Here is a 26,390-nt window from a genome sequence, read left to right on the forward strand (position 1 = left end):
GTAGGGGATGTCCAGATGACTCAGAGAGAGGGTAGCTAGGAGAGAGGTGGGACTCTTGTCATGTGCTGTCCTTATCTGAAGAGGGTAAGGACCTAGTAGAGGAAATAACTATGGCAAGGCATTACTGCCACTATGAGAACAAAAAAATTACTCCGTATCTTGTTTTAATGAGAAAACTTCCTCTTTATAACAAAAAAGTATCTCATCATAATGAGAAAATGGCTCTCGTTATAACGAGAAAAAGTATCTTGTTACAACAATAATGAGATAATATCATTTCTACTCCCTAACGTGAGCCCACAGCCACAGCAGTGCACAGATTGACTTTACCTGCTATCAATAATGCTTGTAACATGATTGATTGGGATGTGTGCACATGTTTTTATTTATGCTATCATGGCTCATAAGCTGCAGTCATGCGTTATTTTGTGCACCTATGTGTATTACGTGGATTAGATTATGGATTCAAAACGATTGGCTGGAGCGCACCTCCTCGGTTTAGCAGCCTCTGTCTCACCAGCATCTCCTACAAATGATTTATAAAACACACAGGCTTAAATGCCTTAATCTCTTAGTTAGAAGTGACTTATACTTCATACAAGTAACTATAGATTATAGATGTTTATGTAGATTTATCTTGGAGTCGTAAATTTGGTTAAGTTTTAAATTGTTTGAGTATTTTCTAAAAATAAGCTCCCACCCCTATGATAGTTTCTTATTTCAACAACAAAAACATCTCATTATGATGAGAAAACTTTCTCCTTATAACAAGATAAAGAAGAAATTTTCTTTTTGTCAGAACAGCAGCAATACGTTGCAGTAAATAACTGAGCGACTAGTGAGAAAAGTATAAGATTTAACAGGGCAAAAAGAGGGCTACGTATTTTATTTCTTTTGAGTTGGCATATCAGACCAAAGTAAGCTGGCTTCATATAGCTTTATACAGAAGATGAACGGAAAGATGAGTTATTTGGATGTCAAATCCAAATACCTCAGCTAGTGTGGTGCAGTACCTCAAGCTACCAAAGCAGTTGTTTGCTAACATTATCTAGCTACAACAACATGTCAGTTAAAGGCTGTGAATGAGTCTCATAGTGCTGAAAAACCAGCCAGTGCAACTATATGTATTTTTCTTTTTCCTGCCAGACAATTACCACCAGTGGAATATATGGACAATATGTAAGTGTGTTTAAATATATTTGAATGGGCTACACCACTTGTTATATCTACATATAACTTAATTGGTGATTAAAAGTGATATAGTGACTCTCCCTAACTCTAATAATTGAAAACACCTGAAATACCGTTCCTGAAATATAAGGCAGGAAAGAAACAGTTTTGACAAGCCGTCCGCCAATAGATTCCAGGCCAGGATTTCCAAGCAACACTTGCTAACCGAGAAATTCAATTAAGGACTCCTCTTCCCACTTGGAGCCGGTCTCCAGGGCACATTTTCCGGGCAACCCACCCTGCCAGAAATGAGAAAATGCTACAATAAAGCCCGAAAACTGAAAAAGTGGCAACTTTAATAATGATATCGCTCTCGCTGTCCACCGTAAACACACACGCCCCTTTAGCAGGAAGTCACTGAAGGACGGCGAAGTAGCACAGGTAAGTTTTTTTTTTTAATTTTCCTCACAACTACCCGTCGCACGCTCATTTCATTTCCAAACATTTCACTCTCTGCTCAAAGCGACACCAAAGTGTTCCTCGCTGCAGCAGTGACACCGAAAACCAGCACTATTGAGTAGTTTGAAACATTTAAGAAATGACACCAAGGCGTAGAGACTAGATGTGAGGACCTGTCGGAAAACACGGTGTGACTCTCAGCCCCGATGCGGCGGTAGCGCCGACAGCAGCAGGTCTGGAGCGACTCAGACACACTGTTAGTGAATCTCCTTTTACTGTAGGTGCAACTTTTCCCCTCACTTCGTACTTTTTACTTAGTCAAAGCGAGCTCCGTTACAGGAGTGATACGAGGCATTTTATTAGCCACTCAGCAGCTCAGGCTGTTGGACTACTGTTGGTAGACACTTCTCCAAAACTGCAAAAGAAAACTGCACAAATGTGCGACTTTTGGGTATGAATAGTGCGCTGAAAGTCCGTTTTTCTTCGAGAACAACTTAGTGAAACCCGACCCCAAACAGGTAGTAGCCTTCATGCGGTATCATTTACTGTAAATAAAGGAACTACTATAAATGCAATCAATATTGAAAGACTGAAATGCGGAAGTTCTGCTGTAAATGGCTTTGAAAACATTTCGTCTTTACCTAGCCTGTGTAGTAGGTTATTTGTAGCTGCAGTGTCAAACAGTAACCAAAACTATAACCTGCTAAATGCACGACTTTATTAGAATGTCTGTACTGATCGCTTGGAGTTTCAGCTGTTGTGCATAAATAAATCCCACCATAAATATCACATCATTGATAAACCATTTGGAAAACATGACCAAGTGCCCAAAATGTTGTTTCAGCTGTGGGCAGGTTATGCACCTCTCTGACACACACACAAACACATGCACGCGCACGCACGCGCGCACACACACAAACTGTATTTGCTATGGTAAATATGTTTTTTTTTTTTGTCGTGCAGTTCTTGTTCTCAGTGGCTGTAAGGCAGGTTTTCAGACTTCCACTTACTGTAGAACAAACAATCTGTTTTAAAAACACTGTACATACTCTGTGTGTTTGGTTAGTTGTGATCTCTCCAAAACACCGCTATGATGTGAGATTTAATTTAACATGCTTTTGTAAAGGGCCACTGTGTGGTGTTCTTCCTATTGTGTTTGTTATTATTCTCAGGGATGAAGATGAGAACTGGAATAGATCACTGGCACTTTAAACCCACAGTTCTCATATTCTCGCCGGATCTTTCTCCTTTGCTAATTATTGTGTTGTTTTCAGAGCAAATATGTCATATCCATGGCGACCAGGCAGGTTTATTGTCTCTCCTGTGCAGTAGCTCACAAAAGTAATTAATTATCCTTTTTTTTCCTCTCCCTCCTGTCTTTGGTTAAACAGATCACTCATGGAAAGCCATCTTCTATATTTAAAATGCCACGTCTAGTACAACACAAGGTAAACATGAAAGTTTATTTCAGTTTTACAGTTTTGATGTTCCTTTTAAGTGTTTTTATTTTGCACTCACAAATCAATTGTGGATTAAATAATCTTGTAATGCAAAAAGATGCACTATGCACGAAGTGTATGCTTTTCAGGCATTTTCCATAATACCGTCATAATGCAGCAGCTGTGCAGCCTAATTGTTGCAGACTGTTGTATTCATGCATGCAAAGCAAGCACACACTTGACACTTAAACAGGTGAGCCTAAAACACATGTTTAGACATGAAATCAGCATGCATTTTATGTGATATGAATAGCAAGCATTAACCAGACTAAAGGTAAGTTTACTTTAGTGGTGTCTCTTATTTTATGAGGTCACCAAAAAATAATAACCAACAGCAGGTGAAACAACAGGGTACAATAGTTCATCTAAGTGCATTGCAGGGGTATTGTGCATGCACCTGAATACATTCTGTCCAAAGAGAGCTGTAAAGTGATCAGTTGTCGCAGTTTCCAGCTCTTTATCTTGTGCGCTCCCTTAGTGTGAGTCTGGAATGTGACAGCATGTGTCTGCTGTCCGGAGGTCCATCTCTAGCTGGATGCTGGCCAGCCTTCGCTGTCACACTGGTGGTACAGGTTCTCATCTCTTTTCAGCATTAATGAGACACTGCAATATCCATCTGTCAAACATACTGCTGTCTCCATTTGTCTTTCGCTCACTCTCTCTGCCGTTCCTCTTTCATAATCCTTCATTGTCACTATAGGTAAAAGTAGAGCTGGGTACATCTCCTGAACTGAGAAAGCAGAGATGCTAATTGTCCATTTGTGCTGTTTTAATTGCAATTTGGTTTGTGTGTGTAGTTCAGTGTTTATGGATGTCCTCTAGGCCTTTTGTTTGGATTTCTGTCTTTCTCAATAAAATGGCACTTGAAATGTTGCCTGTAGCATGTGCTCCTGTTTCACTCGTCCAGCTGAGAATCTCACTGATTAATCAGTGTGTGATGTCTTCAGTGTTCTTTTTTTTTCCTGCAGCTTTATCAATCTGTGAAATGCCTCATGTCTCTTAAGTACCCATCTGCATCTGTCAAGGGGTGTGTAGAATTAAACCCATGTGTATTCCTTTTCTGTTTGACCTTGCCTGTGGACCTCAGGTCTTTGATGTCAAATAAGCGTCAGTAATCCCAGATGGCATTTGACAGGCTTCAGGAGCCATTACTTTTGTTTCTCGGCACATAAGCTTTATCAATTGCCCTTAGTGTAATGATTTTGTATACAAATTCATACTACCACAACCATAGTGTTTTGCCTTGTAAAAATATACTGCCTTCAACATGCACTGTTATACCAGCACAAATAGCACACATGTTTTTTTAATCATCATTATTGTTTTTATTTTAGTGCTGAGGAAATGTCCTTTTTGCATGCTTGATCAGCCAGTAGAGAAATCCAATATAATGGAGGTTCAAGGTGAATTGCATCCCGTGCATTTCCCCCTTCGACTGAAGGAATATTCCACAGCAAAATAAACAAATCACACAGACAACAGTAATATAGGGTTGATTTTGAAGGCATGAAATAAGTATCGATTAAATCCTGCAGTTCATAGATGAAAATGGCCTTTTTGGTAATTTGTCCTGGGTCCTTTCAATACAATGGAGGAAGAGAGAGAGACTGGGGGAGAGAGTCAGACTGCAGAAAGGGTGGAGAGAGGAATAAGAAAAGTGAGCAGTGAGAAAGAGAAAGACAGAGGGAAGAGTGTTTGCAGAGTTGAGAAAGGAACATGCTGCTCCTTTCCGAGCTCATTATCATTCTTAATAAGTCTTAAGGAAAGAAGGAGCATGGAGTGTAAATGCACAGTAATCCTTACACTGGCCAAGGTTAGCAGGGACGTCAGCACATGCGCACCATTCCCAGCTGGCCACTTCGGGACAGGGAGGGGACCAGAGGAGCACAGTTAAGGATAGATGTTCAAGGAGAAAGTGAGGACATTTAGACACTGTATAAAGGTTAGGCCCTTTACCCCAGCCTGTAGCTCTCTGTGCGGGCACCACCTGGCATTTTTTTGAGTAAACAGTTCTGCATCAGCCTTAACAGCCGTATTTGGCCCATAAGACCTAGCGAAGGCTGTAATACTTCAGAAGCAAAACTAAGAATTGACAGATGAGGAGTAGGAGGCTTGATTTAAAATCTAAATAAGACAGTTTTGACTTTGGCACCGCTCACTACAAGGGATTCAGCCCTGTACTAAAGGTAATTGTTGGCTGCAGTGCATATCTAACCCATTCTTCTTTGGGTGTGGTCCAGAAACAAGCATTAAAATGAATTGGATGAACTGGTGACCAATTAACTCATTTAACAAATTGCCAGCCACTTGGAGCGGTTGTTCAACCATGTTGCTTTAATGGAAATTCAATGCAGTATTTATTTATACACTGTAGTAAACTTACAGCCCAGTGTTGTGGCACCGTGTGCTGGAAATATTACAGTACTCTTGATCGTTAATCAAATCAGATGTAAGACATGTCTTACTCTTAGTCCACAGAAGGTGTTTTTATACTTCCAGTAATTAGTACGCTGAGTGCACACTGTCAGTTTTTAAGTCTTGTTTTAAATGTAAAACTTTATAAAGGTTTGTTGACTGTTGTTAGTGTATTTGTCAGAGTAAATACTGTACACCATCTCTGTTGGATTTGGAACGTATTACTTTTGTGTTTTTTAAAATGTAGCATAGTAGAGAGGTCATTTGACTGCCCTGTCCACAGACTGTAGAAAACTAAAAAGCATTTGATTTCTTCAGCACAATTAACTGCTCAATGTAATATAGTGTGCTCTTTTATCAGTAGCAGTAATTCGAGAGTGGGATCTTTGAGCATCTCAAAATTCGAGTCAAATTCAGATCCACAATTGATTCTTAATTCAAAATGGATTCTTCATTCAATAAATTAAAACGCAGGTCCTATTTTCAAGCTCTTACTCCAGGCCACTGTGTACCAAACCATGAATTTCAAAGTGAAGCCGCTCGTAGTTAAACAAAATGGTCATGATTAAGGTCTCAGTCTGACTAACCTAAAACCGCTGTAATTGTAACAATTTTACAGTGTATTGTGTGTAATAATGGGGGGTAAAAGGAATTCAAAGTGTACTGAAAGTGTAATTTATTGATCACCCTCATGCCCTCAGCATCACACTCTGCTTTACCAGTATGTCTCCATTAGTAAAGAAGTATCTGTTGCATTGCTGGTAGGGAATGAATGTAGAATCACACAAGGTCAAAATTAAGATTCTTGTAGGAATCTGTAATGTATCCCAGCGTTGCCTAACAATATGCGCTGTATATGCCGCTGTACCCTGTCTTAATAGCAACTTTATAAATTTTAGTTAAACCAGATTTTTTTGTTTTAGTGGCATGTGATCAAGCTGTTTTTCACACGGAAAATGTTATAAAACTTAGGGACAAGCATGTGTGCCATCCATGCATTAGCTTTCCAACTTATTAGGTTTGTGTTAAGTTAGAACCCAGAACCTTCTTGCTCTGAAGGGTCGGTGCTAACCTCCGTGCCTTCCATGAAGGTGGTCACTATTTAAGATAATTCTTAGCACAGATTACAGGCTCTTTATAGTCTCTATAGGAGTGACACATTGTCACATAGATAGTTTCTGCTTCAGGAAAAACTGTCTTATGGCCACTTTGGTATATTGCCTGGAAAAAGTTTCTACAGATATTTCAGTTGTCTAAATAATAGATGCATTCTAATACTTTTCAGATCCACCAATCATGTTGACCTGTTGACAGCCTAGTCTCCTTATTTATACTGAAGGTATATTTGGATCTTGACTTGACTGTTTGGAACCTTTTGGAAATGTGTTGGCTTAATTGTCCAAGAAAGGGATAACAGTCAAATGAGTAAATGAAACTGGAGCTGATGGTGTAGAGTGGGGGGTGCCCTGTTGTTGTTCTCAGTGTAATGCCATCTCTGTGCCTTTCTGTCATGCAAGGATGATTTACCCAGCGACAGATGTTCTCAGACCTTTGCTCAAGAACCTGCACCATTTTGTTTTATTTATTTATTTTTATCATTTTAAAGGTTAAGAAGCACAAGACTGCAGTATGTCACCCTCTTATGATTTCTGTAGTGTCAGCTCTACTGTATGATGAGTTAAGAGGCTGCAGTGATAGTGGATTTAACTCTGATTGGGCTAAAAGTGTTAGTTTTACAAATGGAAGATGCTTGAATCTCTTCACTGTTCTCCTCATTTGACTGCACTGCATCTTGGTTGAGGCACGGTCGGTAACCTGCGCCATTACCCCCTCCAACCCCCTCCAGGGAGACTTGGGAGGCAGAGAGCCATCACCATGGCGATCTGAACACAGATCCCCCACACACCGGTCCATTGTGACTGGCCTGTGTTGAGGTGAGAGGGAACAAAATGTCACAGCAACAGGTTTTTTTTTTCATGTGTTTTTGTTTTTGCATCATTTCTCGGTGGGATAGTGCTCAGATCTGTGTGCTCAGTTACAGTGGAGGATCTCCTGGAGAGACAGGGAGTTAGGGAAACAAGTTGATTATAGAAAGGAATAAAGTGACATGGAAACAGACTGTAAATACTATTAAGGCCATGTTTGTCTTTTCCTCCTTTTCTGTGGTTGTGCTTTGCATTAGGGCAGAAACACACAAGTGTCATAAGGGAGTGCAACTATTATAAAATGATTAAAAGTGTTTCTTCTAATAGGCATAGCCCAGAGTTACACAAAGCCAGCAGGATTTTTAATAATTTAATATCTTTTTACCTTTTTATGGTTTGAATCATGCAACACTAATTTAATTGGCATCACAGTGTTTCAAATGAGAAAATATCTTATAATAATATGGTAGTTTTTAATTTGGCCAATATTTTATGCAGTTTGGCTGTATGAAAAAGTGTAACATTTTATAATAAGAGAACCCCTTTCGAATAGTTTGTGCAGTATAAAGATACTCTTTGTGATTGGAAGTCCTTTATTGATCTCTCACACATTATAGTGCCCCCCACCCATCCAAAAAAAACTTGTTCAAACTTCTTACAAGAAACTGGTTAGATTGTGAAAAGTAAAAATATCATTTTCCTGGACTGCTATTCATCAATATGGAATATAATTATTAACTGAATATGTGATATTTAATAACACATCCTGAGAGTGCACAGGTTCCTGCCAGATTTATAGTTGTGGTGGAGGCAGATGATATACCGTATACTTTATACCCCTGGGTGTAATTTGGTCCATGCTTCACTGTACTTTTGCCTTAGTGGGTGGTGATTAGCTTATGGTAATGCCCCTGCCACTCTCAGTTTATGCTAACCTTTGACCTGTCTTGATCCAGGCAACATGCTACTGGCTACAGGCCTTGGAGAGGGAAGGGAGCTTATAGATAATGTGGCATTGAAGAGGTGGAGCAGGTTTTGCCCCTAACCCTGAAGATGTGTTATTGTGTCCTATGACAGGTCCAGTGTTGCCCTCAGTCTCAGAGGTTGGGAGGGAGGGTCAGCCTGTGCCAGAGGGTTAGAGGCTGGCTTCAAATTCACAAACCTAACTTATGGCATAATGTCTGGGCCTCCTGCCCTCTGCTACCATACCATAGCTCCTGTGATATTAAGTATTAAAGTGATTGTCCTATCTCAGTATTTCCATACATGCATTTGTTACATCCATCCATCCATCCATCCATCCATCCATCCATTTTCCTCCGCTTATCCGGGACCGGGTTGCGGGGGCAGCAGTCCTAAGCAAAGATGCCCAGACTTCCCTCTCTCCAGACACTTCCTCCAGCTCCTCCGGGGGAATGCCGCGGCGTTCCCAGGCCAGCCGAGAGACATAGTCCCTCCAGCGTGTCCTGGGTCTTCCCCGGGGCCTCCTCCCGGTGGGACATGCCCGGAACACCTTCCTAGGAAGGCGCCCAGGAGGCATCTGAAACACATGCCCGAGCCACCTCAGCTGGCTCCTCTCGATGTGGAGGAGCAGCGGTTCTACTCTGAGCATTTATTACATATATGTATGTATATATGAGTTAGTTGGGCAGTGCTTATACTGTACTGCATACATGTGCAGTAAAGCCCACAGCAGCCTGTTTTATTATGCAAGAATCAGAAGTCTCATTAATATTTGTTGATATTTAACTATAGCAGTCAGGTCTTTTTGTGCCAAGTCTGTAAGAGTCTGCCATCTCTGTTCCCTGAGCAGATGCAAAGGTGTAGGTCCTGAGAGATCCTTTTATGTTTGGAGACCCCTCCTTGCTCCTTTGACTGTGACCTCAACCACAGCACAGCTCTGTCTCAATCAGCTCTCTGCTGTAATCCCACTTCTAAAATCCTCTTGGCTAGGAGAGTAAATAAATTTTTCAGCGTTTATTAGAATACAGCTTGCCAGAAGGGACTCCTCTCTCCTATCCTATAGCTGCTCCAGTAATTAGCAAATTGATTAGGAGAACTTCAACACACCTCCTTGGCTGTTATCTCCCCATTCTAGGACAATATTGCTCTGCCATGGGACAGCGTAAATATTTTAAGGGAAACCCTCAGTGATTCTCAAAGAAAAGTTTTGGATTATTTAAACATGCCATGTCCTGTGGGTTTTTTTTCCAATGCCACTGAAGACCTCTGTGATTCCCCCCCCCACCACTCCGTGCCAGGACTGCTCGTCTCCCTTTGGATCTATTAGCTTGAAATCGTTTGGGTGATGACTCTTTGAAAGTGGTGGTCATTTTGGGATGCTGTGTTCAAAATGCAACAAAGACCTCTCTTTTATGCACAAATGCTAATTAAAATTTTTACCCCCCATCCCCAAGCTGCAGAGGGAAAGACTTGGTAGCAATTTGGCAGATAATCAAATTGCATTTTAAATGGAGCCGTTTAAAGATGACTGGGGTCTGCTCACAAGGAAGACACAGTGGCACAAATTAAACTCAAATAAGCTGCCATGTGCATAGAGGAACAATGCAACAAAATTCACATCACAATAGGAAGATGCGTTTATGTAAAGGGACAACATGCAATGTTTGATTTATGTTGTTTTTAATTAGTTAAAAGGAAGTGAGGTATAAAGTCACACTTCTTTTATCCAAGTGCATGTGTTCAGGGATACTGTGCTTCTTTTAATTAACATTTTCCTTTTGCTACGTGGCATTTTTTTTCATAATGTGTCCTTATAATCTGACCGATTGTGACAAAATGCTAATAAGACATGATTTGTTCACAGCTGTGGCACCTTGGATACATTTTGTTCATAATTTCAGATTTTCAGCCTGACAGAAGTGGCAAACTGGGTGGAAAATGTTGTCAGCAGCTATGTTTGTCTACAAAAACTCTGCGCTTAGAAGCTGTCCCCCCACATTTGGTATACATCATTAAGTTCTTCGTGGCCAGTCAAATTATGTGTTCACACAGCATTCCAGTACATATTAGTGACATCTCGTTAGCAGAAAACAGAAAACTGACACAAAAATTTGGGAAATAGGCCTGAATTGTTTTTCTCTCAGAATAAGCAGAAAGTGTGATTCTTATGAAATGATACAATCATACGGGCAGTTCCCAAAGCCTTGTTTATCCTCCGTCTTTGTGTCTGTGATAAACAGAAAGCACCAGATGATCTTATTTAGTTTCCAACACCAATCTTACTCGGGATGAGTTTCCTGTAAAGTTTAGCATTCATCGCAAGTCCAATAGAGCCATCAGAACTGCTTCATCCCCATAAAACACCATTATAAACAGCTCAACAAGTGATGCTTGACTTGCAAGTTTAAAGGGTTCTTAATTGGCTGCGATTTGCTGGCTGTACAACAGCGACAGTGGAAGTGGCATAATGATCCTGTATGGATGATACATTACTTTTCTGAGAGCTCATCACACATTAATCCTGTATGTATCTGTGTTCTGTCATCTGAGCTTCATAACATACTGACATAACAACGGTTTTGACCTGCACAACACCGATTGCACGAGTAGATGTAGATTTGACCTCCTCTGCCTTTTATACGGACCCCTTGAGATCTTTTACAGTGATTCCCCAAGGTAGTTTCTGTTTTCTCTTCAGATTTGTGGTTGAGCTGAATACAGGGAACTTGCACCATTTCAAAAAACCCACAAACGCTTCTTAAAATACCTTTTGATTTTTTTTGCTCCAACATGTTGAAACACGATGCTACAACATTTATAAGATGACTCTCAATAAAAGGTCTCACTGTCCACTTTTTCTCGTTACTAAGTAAACAACATCATGAATTCCTTCATGATGTCTTTTTAATGTCTATATAGTTTCATTTATTTTCAGTTATAAAATGAATAATTTTATTGAATAGCTACTGTAGTCAGATAACCACCCAGACTCCTGTCGATGTATTTCAATTGTCTGAGCATTACAGTGCTTCAGCTTTCATTTCTAATATTTTAATGCTGCTTTGGATTTGTACAAAAATGTCGTCTGCCTTTTGTACAATTCCAAAAATATGTATGGTAATTCCCATGCTAATATTCTTCTAAACATGTTTGTTTTTGTTAATAATAATCACAAAATACTTTTTTCTAGTCATAGCAACCAAAAGGAGAAGGCATCCAACAGTAATTGGGCCAACACATGCTGGTGATTGACAAATATTGTTGTAAAGTTAATGACACAAGAGGGATTTGATTGATCAAGTGGATGACTGATCATAAAACTGTAGTCAATATTTGGCTGTCGCTTTATTCCCTCTCTGAACAACAGTGTGCCAGGATGTCTTGAGAGGGCTAGACACACAGCAGTGGCAAAACACCTGTTTACACTGCAGGCTCTTCTGAGCCTGATGATGCTGCCTCTGTTTACCATACAGTAAATAATATCCTATGATGCTAAAATGAACAGTCTTAAGGGTATTTATTCAGTTGGAGCAAAGGGTATTGGTTAAAGCTGACCAATTTTAGAGGAGCTGGAAGGAAAATCTCTCTCTAATTGCTGTGCTGTGTGAATCCTCTGGTCCCAGTCCCTCCCTGCAAATGATGGTATTAAAAGTCTCTTTTATTTATAGAAATAAAATTTTAGCTTCAGAGACAATAGGCTACTGTAGTTCTGTTATACGGTACAGCAGACTTTATCTTTTTAATAAAAATTCCTGACTTGGTGAAAGTTTAATTAATAAGGGACTTAAAGCTAAGGGAATGAGCAAGGGAGTTGAGTCTTTAAAGGGGTACTTATTTTTCCATCTGGGCTATCCTCCAAAAAAACTGTCAATTAGTATGTTAAGCTGAAGAGACAAAAAACATCATTAGTTCTTGCAAAAAAGAATAATGGGTTTAAAAGGTTTTGCTCTACTGGAAGGCAAAAGCACAAGAGTAAGTGTTGTGCATTTTCATTGATTTCCTGCAATTATGAAAGTTGGAAGGAAGGCTTTATTGTTCTGAGGTGCATGATTGAGGAAGCAGACACAGTGGCTTGTTTTCCCAAGCAACTGTACCTTAAAGACAAACAAATAAAATTAGTTGAATTTCGTGGAGTGAATCTTGCTGGGTAGAATTTATGATTTTTTCAGTTTTCATACTGTAGTTTCAACCAGTGATGATGATGTTGGTGATGCTTTTCGCTGCTTTTGAACCTCAGATGGATGTCGCCATGTACTGTATATTTTACTGTATGCGCATATTGGTTTTCCTTTAGTTTTCTTCCTACTGGCACCTGCCATGTACAGTCTGCTTAAGAGAAATAAAATAACAGCTACAGAAAACTCTGAATTAGACATTTCCACGTGGTAAACATGACTTGGTTTGATGGTCTGCCAAACATCATAAAACACCTTTTGATTCTTTGTCTTTAGATCTTTTATATCCAAATATACTATAGCACTTTTTGCTGGGTGTCTTACTGATGTGTGACAGGATGGCGGATATGATCTTGTTAGCTGGTTGATAGGATAGGGACTTGACAACCTCCATGTGACATCAGGTCATGCACAAAATATGATAGGAGACCATGTTATTTGGCAAAATAGTTCATAAAAAACAATCTAAGCACCTTACATTAGTTGACAGTAAAAATGCATACTTTTAGATGGCATTCTTTTCTTGCAGTGAAATCACAGTAAATCTGTTTTTTGGACAGTAAAGATTAATACATACTGGTAAAAAAATCATTAAAATCAAATAGCTTTAACTTTTGGGTGTTATTTACAAGTTAGTGTTAAAACATAGATCCTAATTCATCTCCGCAGTAAGGCGCTTTCAGACAAGAACTGGTCCAAGGCAAAGTATCATCAATCTGTTAGCCCATTTAGAACAATGGGATTAAATTATTTCACTTTGAAGAAATATTAGTAGATGTGATAAGCTAACCTGAAAATGAGCAGGGCACTTTTTCTAACAAACTTCCTATCCTGTAAATGGTCATTTGAAGGTTTGTAATGTGGACAGAAGGTGTGACAGCAGTGCTTAGACGAGCCTTACACAACTGGTCATAGTGCAAGAGGTTTCAGGCGCTGAGCCCAAAATATGTCACTGACTTGTGCCACACACAACGGGAGATGGCTTTTGCATCACAGTGTGAGTGCTAGTAAACGATTGGTTACAGGAGGTCCTCCAATAAATTAATTGTTTCCACTTCATGGTTAAGTATGCGCTACTCTTCCAAATCGAGTGCTGGTACTTGGTTATTACACTTTAATAGCTCGCTTGCCAAACTAACGATATATTACTCCATGTGCTGGCTCAGATCAGAGAAGATGAATTGGCTATTAATTAGAGTTGCACTGAGAGGGCACAGGGGAGTGACTACTCATAGCCTTGCAATCAGTGTCAGCTGAGGCCCTTTTCTGACTGGGACAGCCAAGGCAGGTCCAGGTCACTGAGTCGCTTCATGAAAACCAATGAATCTGGTAGAAGAAGCAACATCAAATATGGCCACCATCTTGTCGAGTCAAACAAAGAGCAACAGGGTTTATCTATGAGAAGCTGCAATTTCATTTGATGATTTTAGTCGAGAGTGTGGCCAGAATGGCAGAGATGCTTGGGAAGCTGTTTGCCTCCACAAGGTTCCTTAACAAAAGCCTCACGTCCGAAGGACTTTGAATTAGAAAGTTATGAAAGAAATATTTGACGGGCAGAGATGATTTGTGGGGAATATTATTGTTTGGCTCACTTTTCCTGTGCAGCCTCTGAATTAGCCCTTTTATCACAATTAATTAAGCTTTCTTATAGGAGACGTTCCATCTTGAGCTCATCCACACAGGATAAATAAGTCAAAGCAGCAGGATATATGTCCTTTTATTGGCTGACTTGATCTCAGAAGCATCTGTAGTGGGGGGAAGCTGTCTCTCTGGTGCGACTTTGTGGAAGAGTCTTTGCCATCACTCACTTTGAATGCTTCTTTTATGACTCGTTTTGTTAAAAACCTCTTTTTTTAATGCAAGGTATCAGGAGTTACGGCCTGTCTATGCAAATTAGGAAATTTTGACAGTTTGTTATTCATGTCATCGCCTTTTTAAACACTTAAAGGCAATAAATATCACCATGACAGGCTGTGCTGAAATTGCCACTAAATATTATTAAATATTTTAACAAGTTCCTTGTAAATATGCCTTAAATGTTTGAACGATGGGCAGGAAGAAAAATGGCTTTGCATCAACTTATTAGAGGCTATAAAAGTGGCAGTGATTTATCATGGACGTAGAACAACTCGGGCCATCTTTTTTTTGTTTTGCTTATTCTGTTAGCTTGCTTTGTCCTGATGGGCACAGTAAAAAAAGGAGCATCATGTTAAAAGCCCAAAGTTTCACAAGTCATGAAAAAGCTAGCAGCTGATATTGTTGTACCTGTGGTCCTTGAAAGACACAACAATATACTGCACGGCAACAGCATTTTAAAGTTTTAAAGCTTCTTGTAGCCATTTACAGTTTTACATTTGTGATACCACAAAAGAAATCTAGTTGATTCGATGTTGGATTGACAGATTTGGTTTGATACAAGTCTTGGGATAAGAATTTTGTCAACTCTGGCAGCTTGAAGGTTTTATTTTCTCTAATTGTTATCTTCTGTATTTAAATGACCAGATTTTCAAAGTCAAAGGTAAAAGCTGAATATTCTTAAACTTATTTATGGAAAGCAAATTTTGTGTAACAAGAAACGTTATCTATCACTGGCTGCCACAAGTGTCACAAAATAAATGTATGTATGAATGAAAGTGATGCCTCTGTCCTGTAATACTGATCAGCAGATAGCTTGTCTGTTGTATTACCTTTATTACCTCTAGGTGTATAATAATCAACAGTTTTCCCTAGTAATGCTCCAAAGTGGGTGTCTCAAATCTTGTTTACAAAGTGAAGCTATTGTCTTTAAAGATGGGACAGTCTTGTAGTTTGTGGTGCACCTTTTTGCTGGTTAGGGTCGTCTAGAGAACCATGACTGTATTACAGAGGATTTTTGTTTTACATTGACAATACGTCGATTTCCTCATCTGCCACATTCCAGCATTTAAATTCAGAAGTCAACTTTTTTCACATCAATTACGATTAAGCAATTATGTTCTTTATCTGCTTTATTAAAGGATAAGGTTTGTCATTTTCTATATTAATAGTATTTTCAGCAATCTCCATACAGAGACTAAAACCATCAATGATTTGTCTCTACTCAGTTAATGTCTGTCGCTCTGTCAGTCCTGGATTAGCTTCTTCATCTGTGCCCTAGATCTCCATTATTGTTCAGAAACAATAAAAAAACAGATCAGTGAAACACACCACTGCACTGGGTGACACATTTCCTCAATAGCAAACGTCCGGGCCTGAGCGTGAGGAGCTAGAAGGTGAGAGCTTGCAAAAAATCTCGTGCTTGCACAGTTGACACTGACTTGTGCAAAGTTCAGAAAATTATGGCAGCTTGGAGCTTTTGGAGCAACATAGTCAAGTCTAGGGGTTTCATAATAATAATAATAAAAAAAAGTGTCATTTAGTGCAGCGGTGTGTTTCCCTTATGTATTTTTAATCATTTCTGGGACTGACAGCTGACAGACATTAACTGAGTAGAGGCAATTCATTGTCAGTTTTAGGAGATTGCTGAAAATACAATTCATATAGAAAATGCCTGGCCTTATCCTTTAACTTTTTATTAACTCTTAAGGCAAAAAGAAGAACAGAAAATCATGACTTCCCTAGAATTGCAATGTTTACAAGATACAACTATGAAAACACTGTCATACATATAATAAAAATGCTGTCTGTGCAGTTGTGTAAGTGGTTTTATTATGTAGTCTCAATGTTACTGAGTTGAAAGAGTTATCAAATGAAACTGGTGGATTTTTTTTTTTAAATAATGCACCTTCTGCAGGTAATTCTTTCAGAGCAAGGCTGTTTGATAATTTTTTGCTTTATTTAGTCGTTTATTTGTGTAATTCACACATTCCCTGCAGACCTGAACGGCACCTGTTACATGTATTGGAAGGTGTGTGTTGTTCTTGGTGTGCCAGAGATGAGCAGCCAACACAAGGGCTAAAAGCTCTGCACAACATTTTAGTTCTGGGATCTGATTAATAATTGTGTTAAGATCAGCTAAAGATAACTTGCCATCCCTCTGGTTTTCAATTAAGATATCTTGAGTTTTCAGTGATTTAGTTAGTTTGATGCTCATTATGATTTTGTATGTGCCTTTGTTCCTTCCTTCTCCTTTGTAGATATTGAGGTAAAAAGAAGGCAGCCAGGGGTCATGTAATTGCTCATTGTTTTGGTTAGATGCCACTACAGTATTCTACAAATTCTGTTGTCTGTACACATCACTCTTACCAGTTAGTGTGACGTGATGGCTGCCGTGTCAGCAACAGAGCACATCTCTGTTCTCCCTCTCAGGAGTCCTCTGTGAGTTTTCCCTGGGGTTGGCAGAATATGAGTGCCCCCATGTCTGACTGACTATAACCTTGCCACCAGCTTGTCTGTGCGTGTGTTTTTTTTTTTTCCAACTCTAAAGACTTGAACAATAATGACTCAAGCCACGCAGAGTACACCTTAGGGACAATACAGTGGAAATAAAAATAACAAGTGGGTTTTTGACTGCAGTCAGATGTGAGAAGGCACACTGGCATTGGGCTAAAAGCCTGAGCAAATTTTGCACCCCCCCTCCCGTTCATTAGATTAGGTCGTCTTGTGTTCAGGAAGTGCTGAAAGGCCCTGCAGATTGTATCAGCATGAAATGCTGTCCTTATGTCCAGAGACAGTTGCCAGTCCCAGTCTTTGAAATTCCAAAGTAGTCCTCAATCCAGTTACAGCTCTATATTGTGGTTGTCTCATTGTGGCCCCCCTGTTGAGGGATCTTATTAGAAGGCTTAAGTACAATATTAAGATGCCTGCATTGGTATTTTTGTGGCTGCTCAGTGGCGCACCGCACATGAATTTCTCTAAATTATTTATTTTCCTGACACCACCATATGGTGCTGTAACTTGTTTGTCTTGGAACCTACTGGAGAAATGCAAGACCTAGACTGGATTACGTCTTGTGTATACTTGGGAGACCCTCTTCAAACAGTGTCTGGCTTTTGTTGTTACTTTTGCTTGGTGGCCTTTGTTGCTGCAATTCTGCGTAACCCTCTACAAGAGTTCTTTTCTCATCTACTTGAGAGCAAAAAGATAATGAACATAATTGGGCCAAAATGTGTAGAAGAGATGCACAGAGACCGTTGCTGTTGGTCTGCAGGGCGTGGGGCAACTGAGCAAGAAGCTTGAAGGGCCCTGGAAAAATGGGGTCCTGATCTTTTTTGAAATGCCACAATTAATTGCTGTGCGTTGTCCCCAATGCATGGATGATTAAATGTGCTCCTAAACTGCCCTGATTTGTGGGGGCACCTTGCTGATTTTATTTGCCACTGTTAACATTTTCATTCTTGCATTATGCATGGTGCTGGGGGGCAAGGAAGTACTGCAAACAAATGGCCTGAGGGATCAGGGTAAACACAGCGTGCTGTAAGGGGGAGAGGACTTGCAGTTCAGCACCACCTCCCTGAGCCAGTCTTCACTGACAAACTAGACAATCCCACTGCAGCTTAGTTGTGGCTTAACATACTGTAGCAGTACAATGTATTTATCAATGTCACTTAACACAGGTATTCAAAAATGTAGACTGTAAATCACTAGATATATATGGAGAATATAAAGATAAGTTTGGGGTTTGATCAAATAGAATATGTTTATCTGTGTCTTTATTAATCAGCAATGAATGCATGTCTGATAGAATATTTCTGTGTTACTAATTGAATATGAATCCTCCTCCTTTAGCATGTATAAGCTGCGGTCACTTCCACTAGTTAATTCTGACAGCCAAAGCAATGCGTGCTGGTTCCTTTGTGTTTAGGGATTTTAATTCCTCATAACAATAATCAGTGACTGATGGAAGCCCTAGTGTTTTGTGAAGGAATGTCAAATGACATGTGCTCCCTTTTGAACATGAAACACTCAGAGTAGAAATATGAATTTTCACATTAGAGGCATATTAACTCTCTGATTAGGATTTAGTCGATCTTGGATCTTGGCTGCTAGAAGTGCAACGCTGCACGCATGGCCTGCCTGAGCTGTCAGCTGTCATGGCGTTGGCCCGGAGCCTTACACTTGGCATGTCTCCACCCTCTCACCTCCGGCTGACAATGCAAATACAAGCAAATGATGTCTAGCTGCTGGACAGCTCTGTATACACCCATGTGATTCCATATGGATAAGAAAGCTTAGGTCTGGTATAAGTTGATCATCAAAATGTTTTTCTTTTCACAGTGATAGTTGTTGTTTTGACAGTAGAATGATTTCTTCATTTTAAGCCATAAACCAGACCATATGCTCACATCTTTGCAAGTATACACAATTTTTTCTTTTCTTTCTTTTTGTTTTTTTTTTCCCAGCCCCTTGCCATCAAAATGTTCTCCATGGCATAAACAGTAACTAATGCACTAGGCAATGGAAAGAGGGCAGATATTGTTTTTTATGGCCTGACCTTTGAGACATTATTATTTTTTTGATGAAGAACTGTTTACTCTGAATGCAGGCATTAAACAAGTTTCCTTAAGGTTTGCAGTCATTGCCCCTGACACAAATGGCAAAACAAAAACCTCTCATCCTGTTCACAGGCAAGGTGAAGCATGCTGTCAGTGGATATGGAAAGTCTGTGTTAGTGGACTGTAGAGTAGTGTTAAATAGGTGGCAACCAGTTCATTAGGATGCTTTTCAGAGCATGAAAAATGACCTTTTCCCTTGTAATTGTAGCCCGAGTTCATAGATAGTTGACTGGAACCAGAGCATACTGTACGTTGACAAGGATCACTGGAAACAATTAGCGTGCAAGCAGCTCTCAGTTACCACTTTTTTACACCTTCATGCTTAAATGCCAGTTTTACTTGATTATTTGTGACAGATAAGTTGGACAAACAAGAAAAATAGATTATTTAATTTATCTAGTACATTAAACTGCTTCTAATACATAGTTTATCTTAAAAACAGCCCAGTAACAGTAATGAAGTGTCCTCATAGCCCTTTATATTCTGCACTGTAAGTTAATTTATGCTCAATTCATATCAGGTATTTTTATTTTTTTTGGTTGAAAAGACTTTAAATCACAAGGTGGGAGCAAACACCTAAATTGTCTACAGTAATATCAGTATTTACTAACCAAATAAATGTCAAGTAAAAAGCGTGTGAAATTGTCAGAATGATGCACCAACAAGAATCAAAACACAACATTCGAACCTGGTTTCATTGCCACAAGACTAACACTAATCAACAAATCTTAATCAAAATAATTCGTGTTTACAGTGTTTACAGCAGTGTGTTGTTTACATTAGTAAAGGCTGTTGAATATATGAAGAAAAGCACATGTACAGGATGTACATATGTATTAAATAACACCCATGTATACATTTACTTTTATTGTAATCAGCTACAGGAGAGACAAATGCTTTTAGAAATGCTTAAGAATCTGATTTTACAATTATGATCTGATAGACTAACTGATTTTATTTACTCAAAATACATAATGGGTTTATACATAGTGTAGTATCTTGGTAGCAAGTACTTTTTAGATCTTTATGCTTTTTGAAATACATATTAAATACATTTTTTCAAGCATGTTACATTTGCAGTGTGTTCATGACTTATTGTACTTCTATGCACCACAATTTCAATTTTTAAATTCATTTTATATAGAGCCGGTGTATATAGCTGGTTTGTAACACCTCCAATTCATTTAATTGTTATTAGCAATGTTTAATATATGTATGTATAGTATATCTTTTTTAACACACTCTTCTGAATCTGAACCTAGAGTCTAAGGGCAGAGACGCACCAAGCCAATGTTTGGCTGTTGGCCACCGTCAGGCCGTCGGTGAGCGTCTGTTGGGGCTCGTCCTCCCGGTGTGTCTACCACTGTTGGCATTAGTGAGACCCTGTTGGTGACTTTTTGGCCAAGCTGACATGTTGAGTCGTCGTTGGGCTTCATTGGTGTGAAAGACGACTCTGATTGACTGTTGAGCTTAGCGAATCAGTGCACGAGAAGAGAAAGGTTCAGGAAAGCCTCTTCAGCCTGTTGCTGTAGTTTCCATGAATTCACACATTTAGTTTGGTTTCTCCTTGTTTTTCACTTCCACTGCCTTCTTTCTTCCTCCACAACCAAAAGACCAAGGGCAGAGAACAACGGTGTCATTTGCAACATCTTATCAGACATATTCTTGATTAGAAGCAGCTATAAACAGCAGCTGTTTTGAACAAGAGGTGCATTGTTTATAGCTTATACTTCTGCAGCCCAGTACTTTTTCTAAACCTTTCTGAAAGATTAATACAGATACCTCCACCTGCTGGAGTTTGTGCAGTGTGTTCAAGTGTTACTTTTTCAACTCAACTGGCCCGGAGAAAGTCGATGTGAGGTCATGCAGCTGTCGTACGTTGTCGCTGCTAGCTCATTAATGTTGGCTTGGTGTGACTCTGCCCTTAAGGGCTATTCATGCTTTGCATATCCATATGTCCACTATGGTCTAGTCATGTAATTTTTATCATCTTCCCAGGTCCACTAGGGTTCGTGTGGATTCTGTATGGACGTCTGTGTCCAGACCAAAAATTTATGTCCGGACTGACTGTTCGCACATCAAAAAGCCCCCACTGTGCATGCTCCACCATGCTTGGATAGACATGAGGGTATGCGCAAAGCATGATTTGCCCTTTAGGGGAAAGCATCAAGAATGTGTTACAGTCTTTATGTAAATCTTTAGTTTGGCAGTGCACAGTATGTTCCAACATTCAGCTTAAGTAATAGCTAAGATAAAACGCCAATATATGTATCGGTTTTGAATCCTCTTCTTTTGAATCTTTGTCATCATCAGAAATTTCCCTCCTACTGTGTAGTGTTTTAATAAAGCAAATGTGGTTGAAGAGAGCAAATATTTAAGGTATCTCCAAATGTGATGCACATCTGTCAAACAGCCCAAGGGTGAAAACCAGCCCATAACAAGGCAACAAATGCTGATCCGGGACTTCTCTGCGGCAAAATAAAATATGGCTCAAGTTTTCATTAAGGTGCTATTGATTAGCTTTTCCTGGCAATGAATTATGGATGACATTAAATAAAAGGGAAAATATTTTTATGACTTTGCTTAGGCCATGCCAGATTTCCCCTTTGCCTCTTATATGCTCGTCCTGACAGGCATTTTGTTTTCACTGGAATTTTTGTTGCTTTTGAACCTAGACAACGTTTTTAAAAAGTTATTTCATTTTGATTACTTTTCCCACATGATTTGTGTAAAATATAGGAATACAAATTCTACATTTTCAAAAATCTTAAACAGTTAAAGAAATCGATGTTTTCAAACATCCCCACCTTTAATGAGTAGTTTTAAAATGTCAAAATGTCCATAGAATCCTCTCAAACCATTCTTGAAACATAATCCGTGTTGCTGTTCTTCCTTTGCAAACACACATTTTCATGCAAATGTCTATGTTGGGCCTAATTATGTGGTTGCTTCTTCCCCCAACGCCCAAGGTTTCTGCCTGCACCTGGCGCTAGTCATTGCCAGTATGAAGAGTTTGTCTACTCTGATTACCTTAAATTACCATTTTACCTTAAAATAACATTGTTTCCAAGAATTCTAAAATATTAAGTCAGAGTTAACGTGTCTGGTTTCAGATTTTTGTGTTAGTTCTGATGAAACTACTTGAATGGGTGAAGAAATGCACTACCTGAAGCTCAAAATGTTTCAGCTATTGGTAAAATTGTCATAAATGTATAAATTAAATTGTATGTTTATTATTGAGGTCATAGTTAAAGGTGGTGTTGTACTGGACTGCATTACTGTATATTCAGAGGTGTTCCTAATATTCTGACCCTCACATGCATCCAGCTACGGAGGACAAAAATATAGACACCTCTGAATATAATGTAGTCCAGTACAACATCAGCAAAGAGCTTTTGAGCTTCATAAGCAGATGTTAAGGTGGAAATGTTGTAATGAAGTGCATACAGTTGTACAGGTGTGACTATTAATGTGGCCGGGCAGTGTATCTTCACACCAAAAGGAAGTCCATTTGCATCTTAGTGCTTCTAGATATCCTCGATGACTGAGTGAGAATCTTTATAGTTCTTTACAACACAGTTGTGCTGCTGTTATATCAGTATTTATGTTATGGTACACCTTCATAAATGTTGCTGCACTGCCATGCTGTCAACTGTCTTGTCCTTGTGCCATGCAATTACTCAGGACTTCCTCACGATCTTTACTTTCATAAGTCATCCAGTGCTGAAGCACGTACTTTGGTGGCCAGAAAGAATGTAAGTAAAACCCTATTTACATTCAAAAGTTCTGTTTCGCATCATTTTTTCTGTATACGTGTCTTCTCTCTGCCACATTTATTGGCAGGGAGGGGGTGGGTGGTTCTTGGAACTTGAGGTAGTCACTTATTACTACCACACTGGGAATCCAGAGGTCACCAAAGTCATTAAATTAGAATGTGTGACACATGGGTTCAGAAACAAAATATTTTGCCAACTGTCCTTCCAAACTCTGTGTTTCTGTCTCTCATACACAGCCACAGAGTAACAGCAACATTTATTTTCTCTCAGCGTACACAATCTTCATATTAGTTTTGACTTTACCTGTGTATCACTGGAATGTACTGACTGTTGGTGTTGAACAGTTTTACTAGAATAATTACACCTCTCTTCAGTAAATAACAGTTCAACCTGTCTATCCTGTTTTGTGTTCCTAAAGACATTTTGCCTTCCCACATATAAATAGTCTGGTAAATAGTTTTTATTTTTTTTTTTTTTTAACTATACAAGTTGCAGGGCCAGTTTTCTCAAGAGAAGCATATTTTTTATTCTGTCATGTCATCCGAAGGATGGAAGTGCCCTTAGTGATATTAATTCATGTGCAAAAGTGCTACTCACTTCTGTGACCCACTTGAATTTGTCAGGTTTGCTCGGCCAGCTTTTATTCAACATGGTACAATAAAATAGAGTAATTTTAAGAGGCATGTCTGACAAGGAGCATTCCGTGCATACTGTAAGCTCAGTTTCAGAAGACTTACAAAAGTATGTTCCTGGCATTTGCGTCATCCAAACAAAAAGTCTGTTTTTACTGAAACCACACCTATGAGTTATTGCAGGACATGCCATAGAAGCTCTTATGTATGTTCTTTTTCTGTGGTATTGTTGCATTCATACAAAGATATGGAATTTAACAATACTATATATCATGTGTGTAACATTAGGTGCTTTCGGACCAAATACCTCTAGGGACTTGGTTCTAGGGACTACCCCACTGGGGAGCCCCCACCACCCCCAGAACTACACACTGTCACGGGCTTATTTCTGTTTGCATTTGCACCAACGGTAGGAAAGTTGACGTAATGTAACACTAAGCCGGCTGCGCCAACAAGCTCTCAAGAGTTAACACATAGTGATGTTAAACTACTAGTAAGTATCTTTTTTGGAGCCAATAACCCTCTGCAGAGGCTTCCACTGGCAGACTGCAGCTCCCCATGCTGCTTGTGATGGCTGTTGATTGCTATTGTATATTCGCCTAACACGGTTTAAAAAATAAAAAACAGACACTTGGCGGTGCTGCAGTCACCGTACATATATTTCACTCATGGTTCCTATTGTGCTTGGATAGAAACTACCCTATAGTTGGAGGGCCCCTCAGAACGGCATATTAAGAACTACTGTCATTCTCAGGTCCTCTTCTGTAGACATACAAAAAGGGGGTACTTTATCTAACAGTTCTATGAACTATGAAAAAGTTCCTCTGGTTCAGAAGCACCTATTTTATTTTTGAAGTGCCCAAGCTAGTTCCTCAAGGAGAATGACAAAAAAAACAAAACAGCAGCAGCAACAAACACTGGATAGATTTGATCTAACTACACTTTAAAGGACTGTGTACAGGTGCAAATTGCTTTGGTTACAGTGACACTAAAGCAGTAAAGTGCTTCAGTCAAAGTGACATACTGTAGTATGGGAACATCATGGTGCCGCGTATGGCTGCCTTGGTAGTGCACTCTCTTATGTTGCTTTTCCTCATTTTCTTGGTCTTTTGCAACCCATCCTGGATTACCTTGACCAGAGGAGAGCTACTAAACATCAGACAACTCACACCGAACACCTTGTTTCCAATTTTTGCTAATGCAAAAAACTGTGTGGACATTCTTGTCAGATGGGGAGCAGTACTCTCTGGGAGAGCGGGGGCCCTGATTAAATTATAACAGAGAGAGACCCGGACACCGCTCCCATCTATCCATCTAGTGAATCTCCACTCTCTTGCCACCAAAATGGATTAAGTCCTTCTTGTCAATTGGACAAACTCTGACTTGTCATGCTCTGCTGCTGCAAACCATTTTTTTTCTCTGAGAATATTTTCCTCATTCATTCTGGTCAGAATGTATATAGCACCTCAGGCCCATGCTAGCATGCTACGACATTTGGCCAAATAGATAACTAGTATGGAACTGAAATATCCCGATTCCCTACTCATTGTTTTAAGGAATTTTAACAGAGAAAATCTCACCAATGAACTGCCCAAATACAGATGTTGGACCACTGCTACACGGTAATAAAGGACACCTATTACTCTGTCCGTCATGCAGCCCTCGGACTCTGATCACTGTATGGTCTGTTTCATCCCAACCTAGAGGCAGAAGCTTAAAGCTGTGAATCCTGTGGTTAAACAGTGAAGAGATGCATTGATTACACAAAGTCATTGCTGCAGGCCTGCTTTGACTTTGACACAGATTGGAGTGTGTTTGAGTCTGTGTCTGCAAACCTGGATGACCTCACTGATACTGTGATGTCATACATCAGCTTTTGTGAGGATGTGTGTGTGCCCACCAAGACCTCCTGCACATAACAACAACAAGCCCTGGTTCACAGTAAGACTCAAGTAGCTTTGTCATGCCACAGAGGAGGCCTACAGAAGCGGGGACAGGATCTAGTACAGGCAGGCCAGGAACATAGTGACAAGGGAGATCAGAGTAGCAAAGAAGAGCTACTCCAAAAAGCTGAAAAATCAGTTTTCAGCCACCGACCCCTTGTCTGTGTGGAGGAGCCTGAAAAACATCACTAGCTAAATTTTACAGAGCACTCAACGGTCATCGGTTTCATCTGAAACGGTGATGAATCGGCCTGCAGACGGGAGTTTGAACAACTGGCCATGTGGTGTGGTCACAGCAACCTGGAGCTGAACACGCTCAGAACAGTGGACTTTAGGAAGAGCATTGAAAGCCACAGTCCCGAAGTCAAATTCCTTGTCCAGTAAAGCTGATTCTGATTTAGATAATGGGAAATTATTTTCTTTTCATTGATTACAGCCAATAAATGTACTTAAAAGAACCATTATTCAATTTCCAATGGCTGGAAAGTAATTCCAAAATGGTGTTACTTAGTCCTCATTTTTGCAGTGTTAGACATTACTGCATGAAAGAACAGTGAATTAAGCACTCACAGAATTGAATACGTTTTTAAATAGATGGCTATTTGATTGTTTTAGGTAATGTACAAGGTAAAAACACTTTGAAATCTGACTTTGGTAGCTCATCAAGTTGCCAAATAGAGACAATCAAGAAATGACAAGTCTGGTGTAAAGCTGCAGTGCACAGTTAATAGAAAATGCTTTTAATGTGACGGTGCTTTATAAAGGAACACGGTGACTGCTAGCTGCTCTTCAGCGTTCAGACTGCAGGCACTGAGTGCGCCAGGTGTTTTGCTCAAGATTTTTCCACAAGACTAATGGAAAAATGCCATATCTTTTAAACATCCCATTAATGTGTCTTATAAGACTCATCACAACTGAGCACCAAAAGCTCAATTTTATGTCTTTGTCACACATAGCTTC

The 26,390-nt window shown here is 39.6% G+C and overlaps 1 long non-coding RNA gene across 1 annotated transcript in view; it reads left to right on the top strand.

Moving 5' to 3' along the window:
* Positions 1-1,364: 1,364 nt before the first annotated feature.
* Positions 1,365-26,390, top strand: part of LOC109970147 (uncharacterized) — an 86,126-nt gene continuing 61,100 nt past the window's right edge. Inside the window, exons 1-2 of the long non-coding RNA XR_002276375.1 lie at positions 1,365-1,611; positions 3,021-3,077. This is a non-coding gene — a long non-coding RNA (uncharacterized LOC109970147). The remainder of the gene's footprint in view (positions 1,612-3,020; positions 3,078-26,390) is intronic.

The sequence above is a fragment of the Monopterus albus genome, unplaced genomic scaffold (genome assembly GCF_001952655.1).
Source record: "Monopterus albus unplaced genomic scaffold, M_albus_1.0 scaffold6.1, whole genome shotgun sequence".
NCBI lineage: Eukaryota > Metazoa > Chordata > Actinopteri > Synbranchiformes > Synbranchidae > Monopterus > Monopterus albus.